General features: G+C 46.8%; 1 protein-coding gene and 1 long non-coding RNA gene across 3 annotated transcripts in view; both read left to right on the forward strand.

The window, feature by feature from the left end:
• The window catches only part of LOC144513757 (receptor-type tyrosine-protein phosphatase mu), a 100,619-nt gene extending 98,238 nt beyond the window's left edge, over positions 1-2,381 (forward strand). For both annotated transcript variants that reach the window (XM_078244933.1, XM_078244934.1), the window contains one exon: positions 1-2,381. This exon is cut by the window's left edge and continues 349 nt beyond it. The gene's annotated coding sequence lies outside the window, so the exon portion shown is untranslated.
• Positions 2,382-3,158: 777 nt separating this feature from the next.
• Positions 3,159-5,476, forward strand: LOC144513758 (uncharacterized). The gene is made up of 2 exons (XR_013501167.1): positions 3,159-3,194; positions 3,263-5,476. It is a non-coding gene; the product is annotated as an uncharacterized LOC144513758 (long non-coding RNA).
• Positions 5,477-7,911: the final 2,435 nt, after the last annotated feature.

The raw sequence follows: 7,911 nt of genomic DNA on the forward strand, positions 1-7,911 counted from the left end.
TCATATATACAAATGTTCTGATCCCATTTCTTCCTTCCCGAGACCGAGACCAAGACCTGAACTTACGTATCGGCTGATACCGAGTACCGATCTGATACCAGAGCATGGGCGCCGACTTATGTTTTCCTCCGTGGGTGCTCACGGCGCAAAAAAATAGTATAAAAAAATGTTTGCATTTCAGAACATTGGACAGCTATTAACTGGATGATAAAGCCGTAATGTACACGCCACTTTGCTAAGCCAAGTGGCGTGTTATCTGTACGCATTTTGAGCTGTCTGCGTGTACGTCTACGCTGTATACAGCGGACGGCAGTCTGCAACGTCACAGCATAAACATGCACGCCACTTTCTAAAGCCACGTGGTGTGTTGGGTTTAGGTTGAAAAGAACAAACGAGGAAGGGAAACGCCAATCGCGGGACGCCATCCCCGCTCTCCTGGGTGAAAGTCCTGCGTTTGACCCATCTGCCTCCCCGTCCAACCTCCTTATGCGGATGTTTGGCCTTTCGGCCTTTCATACAGCGTCAATTCACACGCAATCGCGAGGTATTGTAGGTCAATTGAGGCCAAACGGCGTTGAAAAACACGCAAAATTGCAAGTATGCGTCTTGATAACACGCCAATCATGGCATACGAAGTGGCGTGTCATACATACGCCACTTCATGACATCAGTCTGTCAGGGCTGCAGCCTAAATGTGCGCCCAGTGTACACGCTTACATATATCCGCCTATATAGGAAAAAAAGGATTATTACTGGTGAAGATGTGGTGATCTTTGCATGAATTGGGGATATGATCCTTAAAGAGTGCAATGAGTTATTAAATCAGATACTGATTTGAACTCAAGGTCCACTTACTGTGTTTGTTTCAGAGCTTTTAGTCCTCGACGGCCCTTTAGAGTCTCTGTCCGTCTAGTTTATATCCACCACGCTCCACTTCTGGGATGCTAACCCCGGATGTCCGTCCCCTTCCTCTGTCTCTGTGTTGGCGTTCTAACCTCCGGTGGATTTGTGAGGACTATGGTTAACTGGTCCTCAGATCTCTGCAGGGTAAATCCAGACAGCTAGCTAGACTATCTGATCCCACAGAATCCCGTGAAACGAACACGGCCCGTTAACTCAAAACTCTGTGGCAGTTTCACGGACTTGCTGGTGATGGGCCCACGGAAGACTTCCGTGAAATGAACACGAATTGACGACAATTAAGTTCAGGAAAAGTCATGGGTGGGCTTACGGTTCCATGACACACGGGAAGAACGGGACAGAAAAGAGGAAAGCGACTTCAGGAAACGTGACACGTGGTCTCCTGGGTGAAAGGCCTGTTGTTTGACCCATCCACCCCCCCAACCAACCTCCCTACGTAGGTTTTCGGGCTTTCATACTACTCTCTACCGTAGTCGCTCCTAATGCTACGTCATCTTCTCATTGACTTTACATTGGCCTCGTTTTCCGTGGTGGCCACACGGATTTTTCACACATCCGTGCCACCACCACATAACGCGCTGTTAACAGTTCATGATCATTTCACGGACTTCTGTGAGACCAGGCTGAGCTAGACTATCTGTCCAATCTGAGCTTTCTGTTGCAAAAAAAACCCACTTTTGAACGTCCACGTTTCACCAAAACAAGTTCCTTCCTGAGACTATTTAGCAGAGGCACCGTGGCTCCATCCGGAGCTTAGCCCCGCCCACGACGATTGTGATTGGTTTAAAGGCCCTGACACACCAACCCGACGGCCAACCGTTGGCAGGAAAGTCAGTCGGACTGATCAGTCTCCCCGATGTCCAAAAAGTGTCTCAGAACACACCGAAGAGACGCCGACTTGAGCGTACGTTCTGCACGTGCGCGAGACGTAATACAAAAAATGAAAACCGGAAATGACGAACGTGTCACGTGGGTCTGGCTGCTCCCCGACCATCATGGCGTCTCGTTCAGAATACGATCTCATATTGGACTAAGATAGTTCACCGTAACGTGTTTCTGGAAACATGTGAAGAGAGAAACAGGCCGTGCAGCTGCTGAATCTGTCTTCATTTCAGATCAACAAAGGTCAGTTTAACAGATGTTCGTCAGATGTTTAGAGACTCTAGTCACGCTAACATAAGTGCACTGATTGGCTAGTCAAGGGTAGAACTCCACCAATCAAGATTGGTCATTGAGTCCGACTGCCCGCCCTACGACCTAGCGAGTCAGGTCGGCCAAAATGAAGCCGACGGCTCCTCCAACGGACGACGGCACGAACACACCGACCAGACTGGAGTCACCGACCTCCCAGACTGTCCATTATTATCGGGTTGGTGTGTCAGCGCCTTTAAAGAAATGCCAATGAACTAGAGCACGTTTTGAATGCTGTGTGGACTAGCCAGACCTTCCTCCACAGCTCTGGCGAGACTACTGTCCGTCTGTGATCTTCACGGTGCAGATTAATAATCCGTCCGGGCTGGAAACGTGCGACAACGTAAGAATGTTTCCCTTCTTCGTCTTCTTCCTCTGGTTGTGGTTTCTGTGTCTGTTAGTTTTCTCCTCGCCGAGCGGCTGCTTTGGGTTTCAGACTTCAAACGCCGAGCGCAGCGAGCTGTTAATAATGTACATAAAGAGGCGGAGGAGACGGGGAGAAGAATATTTATTCCTTGAGTTGTTCTCCATGTTGTTGTTGTTGTTGTTGTTGTTGTTGTTGTGAAGCACACAGAGAGAGACAATCATGTCGGACGATTGAAATGTTGACGCTCTGCGAGGGATGGACTCAGTGTACACACAGACTGGAAGAAATATCAGACGTCAGGCCCCCCCCCCCCAATAATCCAACCTGGCCGGTGATGAAGTCAGAGAGCTTAAAGGTGCACTATGAGTTACTAGCCAACGTCAACGTTAGGTAGCCACTAGCTAACGCTCGCCAATGTCAACGTTAGGTAGCCACTAGCTAACGCTAGTCAACGTTAGGTAGCCACTAGCTAACGCTCGCCAACATCAACGTTAGGTAGCCGCTAGATAACGCTAGCCAATGTCAACGTTAGGTAGTTAGGTAGCCACTAGCTAATGCTAGCCAACATCAACGTTAGGTAGCCACTAGCTAACGCTAGCCAACATCAACGTTAGGTAGCCACTAGCTAGCTAGCCAACGTCAGCGCAGACGCCACTACGCTAGGGTAGCGCAGCTAGTCAGCTAACGCTAGCCAATGTCAACGTTAGGTAGTTAGGTAGCCACTAGCTAATGCTAATCAACGTTAGGTAGCCACTAGCTAACGCTCGCCAACATCAACGTTAGGTAGCCACTAGCTAACGCTAGCCAATGTCAACGTTAGGTAGTTAGGTAGCCACTAGCTAATGCTAGCCAACATCAACGTTAGGTAGCCACTAGCTAACGCTAGCCAATGTCAACGTTAGGTAGTTAGGTAGCCGCTAGCTAACGCTAGCCAACGTCAACGTTAGGTAGCCACTAGCTAATGCTAGTCAGCGTTAGGTAGCCACTAGCTAACGCTCGCCAACATCAACGTTAGGTAGCCGCTAGATAACGCTAGCCAATGTCAACGTTAGGTAGCCACTAGCTAATGCTAGCCAACATCAACGTTAGGTAGCCGCTAGCTAACGCTAGCCAACGTCAACGTTAGGTAGCCACTAGCTAATGCTAGCCAACGTCAGCATCAGGTAGCCACTAGCTAACGCTAGCCAACGTCAACGTTAGATAGCCGCTAGCTAACGCTAAAAGTTGTGTCTGGACGCATCAGTTACAGCGACAGTAAACATGTATTTCTCATCGTTATTATCAGTCGTACTCGTGTACGCGCTGTGCATACTTCATGTTTCGATGTACCTCAGCTGCTGTTATAATCCTAATCTGTGACGGTTCTGGGCATCGTTTAGAGTTGCTTTTTAAAACCGGTTAATGCGAGAACGTTAGTCAATCCTACAATATAACAGAACACATGGAGCATTTTATCATTTTATTTACATTATGAGCTCCATCCTGTAGTTACACCTATAGGACAGGTAGCCTACTCAACCCTCTGAGGTCTCCTATCTGCTATCATTTACATATAACTGATCCCCTCATATCAAAATGTTCAGACTCATCTTTCTGGAGAGTCTGTTCACTGAGACCCAAACGTGTTCCAGAGCAACGAGATCATTTGGCCCTAAAGCGGAAATATTTCTCAAATCTCTTGTATTTGGGCGCCCAGGTAGCTCAGCTGGTAGAGCAGGCGCCCATATATAGAGGTTTACCCCTCTCTCCTTTCATTGCTTCAGCTGTCCTATCACAATAAAGGCCTAAAATGGCCAAAAAATAATCTTAAAAAAAAAAGAGATTCCATCTCAAACACAATAACTGTACGTCCACACCGCCACCGCCGCCGCCGCGAGCTTCTAGAGATACAGGAAGTCATTCATCTTCAATGGAAGCTGCTCTCAGCTGCAAGGAGCAGCAAATCTGTCAGCGTGGCGTTTTGGGCGTTTTGAGCGACCAGAGCGTCAATCAGAAAGCTGAAAGTAGGTCATCTTTATGGTAATGAGCTATGACGCCGTTCAACGCCAACAACCAATCAGAATACAGACGTCCTTCACGCTGGCTGATCCCAGAGAAACATACGATGTAAACTGTCGTTCCTACCAAATATTAGTTCAGAGAAGAAGGAGGAGGAGCTCATCATGGCCGTTGCTGGGCTCCCCATCATTGATGATATCTGCGTACAGGGACCAGTTAACTCAGGTTACTGCGGGTCACATGGTCTCTAAACAGTCCGCTCACGGTGAAGTCCTGCACGCATCAACAGCTGGCGGCTGCTCGCTCTGCCTGCACGCTGCTGCAGTTCAGCAGCTAACGAGCTAACTGCTAACAGACACCAACAACCAATACACATTCATCATTATATATGTAATGTATGAAGGTTTCTAGTGTCAGTGTATTGACCAGCAGTGGCTGCTTGAGCAGAATGATGAACATATACGCTGCTACGTCAGAGCGGCCAAAGCCTCAAACAGCTTCCCGTACTTTTAGACAAGCGGCCTCGACCGGCGGCCAGAGCTTCTTTGCAGCGCAGTTCAGCGGGGGGGGGTGTACGTACAGTAATTTACAGCCGCTGCTGGCAAATAACATCCTGACACTTCTGTAGTTTTCTTCCAACTTTTTTCTTGCCGTTTTGGTCACTTTTTGTTGCTGTATTTGCTCTACTGCAGCCAGTCAGAAACATCGGAAAAACCCACAAAACAAAAACACAACAAAGACTTCGGAAAAAGCCACAAAAACATAAAAAAAAAACCTCCAAAAATATCAAAAACAGTGTTAAAACCTCAGAGAAAGGACCCAGATGTTCGGTCCATTATTCTGCCAGTCTGTGTGTATTAATGAGTCCAGAAGTCTGGTTCTGGTTCTGGTTCTGGTTCTGGTGACGTTTGGCTCTGGTGCTGATAAGAACATTATGTAATGAAAGCTTTTATTTATGTTGTATGATTCCCAAATATAATAAACATCTGTTACACTCTTCATGAGTCTGTCTCTTCTTTCAGGGCTTTTATTTTCATGTTTAACACATTTTACTGCTTTTTTCGGCAGTTTTTGTTGACTTTTCTGTCACTTGTTCCTTTGTTTTTGTCGCTTTTTTCGACACATTTTTTGTAGGTTTTTTTTCAACTTTTTTGACGCTTTTTTAAAAGATTTATGTTGATTTTTTTGCGACGTATTTGTCACTTTTTTGAGGGGTTTGATGGCACCATTGACCAACAAAAACCTGGTCTAAAGTCAATAACGCAGCATTTCATTGTTATTTTAACAGAGCATTAGTAAAATGCTCCTAGACTCGTGCACAGCACGTGCACACTATGCTTGTTACACACACAGGGACGCACAGCAGCACACACACACACACACAGGGACACAGAGCAGCACAGACACACACACACACACACACAGGAACACACACACACACACACACACACACACACACACACACACACAGACACACAGCAGCACACACACACACAGGGACACACAGCAACACACACACACACACACACACACAGGAACACACACACAGGAACACACACAGGAACACACACACACAGGAACACACACACAGGAACACACACACACAGGGACACACAGCAACACACACACACACACACACACAGGAACACACACACACAGGAACACACACACAGGAACACACACACAGGAACACACACACACAGGAACACACACACACAGGAACACACACACACAGGAACACACACACAGGGACACACTTAGTAACGTGTTACTCTAATCTGACCACTTTTTTCAGTAACGAGTAATCTAACCGTTACTATTTCCAAACCAGTAATCAGATTAAAGGTACTTATCCAAGTCACTGAGCGTTACTATTTTTGTCATTTTCCTGAGTAAAAATGTAGATTTTTGCTTTCTTCTTTAGTCTCGGGGAGTGAAGTCACGTATGCAACAGGTCACGTTTACAGCACGAGGACGAGGACAGGTCACGTTTACAGCACGAGGACGAGGACAGGTCACGTTTACAGCACGAGGACGAGGACAGGTCACGTTTACAGCACGAGCACGAGGACGGGTCACGTTTACAGCATGAGGACGAGGACGAGGACAGGTCACGTTTACAGCACAAGGACGAGGACGGGTCACGTTTACAGAATGAGGACAGGTCAGTTTACAGCACGGGTCACGTTTACGGTGCGAGGACGGGTCACGTTTACAGCACGAGGACGCGTTTTCTAGCTGGAAACACAGTCACTATGTTGAGTTTATATCAGCTAAAGACGACAGCATTAAGGTTGGTTGTCCACTCTGTGCTATCCAGCTACAAAAACACGACGTCAGATGTTCAGAACCATTTGGAGTCGCAGCACTGCAGTCAAACCTAACAGAGCAAGTCCCAGCAGGTGGTGCGAAGCAGAGAGCAGGAGGCCCCCCCCCCACCACCCAAACAACCAAAGCTGGACCTCGGTGCTGAACCAGTAAGTGGGGGAGAGTAGATGGGGCAGTATGTTGTAGAGGAAATGCTGCCGTTAACACGGCTGACTCGCTCTCTTTCGTGCCGTAATAAACAAGATCCCGTACTACTGGCCATGCCGAGCTGCCTCACAGTAAACCAGCTGCCATTTTGATGTTGAGGCAGTGGGGGTGTTGTCGGCAGTTGTTCAATGTAACTAATAAAGTAACTTGTAATCTGTAAAGTAACTAAGTTACTTTTTCAAAGTAACTGTGGCAACACTGCATGGCGCAAAGTTGACATAGGTTCAGTAACAAATAATAAAGTATCATCGGCATAAAGAGACATTTTGTGATGTTGTGAGCCTGCAGTCACTCCCTTTATCATCGGATTAGTTCTGATCATCTCAGCAAACGGGTTTAAAATAACAAATAATAATGGGGAGAGAGGGCAGCCTTGCCTGGTACCTCTTCCTAAGTGCACTGGGGGGGGGGTTCCCCATTATTTGTACAGACATTTGCATTTGGAGTTTCATATAATGCTTTAATCCATTCAATGAAATAGTCAAACACCTTCTCAGCATCGAGAGATATTAATAATGAAGGTGTTTTCTCCTGGTTCAGATAATGTATGATGTTAAACAGTCGTCTCGTAGTATCAGATGAGTGACGGCCTTTAATGAATCCAGTTTGATCTAAATGTATTATTATTCTTTCAATATGACAGAGATTCTAGCTGTTTTCATAGAAACAGGAAGAATGTTACGGCTAGAGAAGTCGTTAACCACTAAAGGACAGTTCCGGCCAATGTTTACGTTAATCTTGATCACTATAGCTACCCGAGTACTTTGGCTAGAAACCCCCGACCAGGATCAGTGCAGGTAACACGGAGAAGCTGCAGCTACGTGTACGAGCGTCCCCTGAGCTAACACGGCAGTGGTCAGTTTCAGAGTGCCTTTGTGCCTCTTAACAGACACAAAATG

Source organism: Sander vitreus, unplaced genomic scaffold (genome assembly GCF_031162955.1).
Source record: "Sander vitreus isolate 19-12246 unplaced genomic scaffold, sanVit1 ctg339_0, whole genome shotgun sequence".
Lineage (NCBI taxonomy): Eukaryota > Metazoa > Chordata > Actinopteri > Perciformes > Percidae > Sander > Sander vitreus.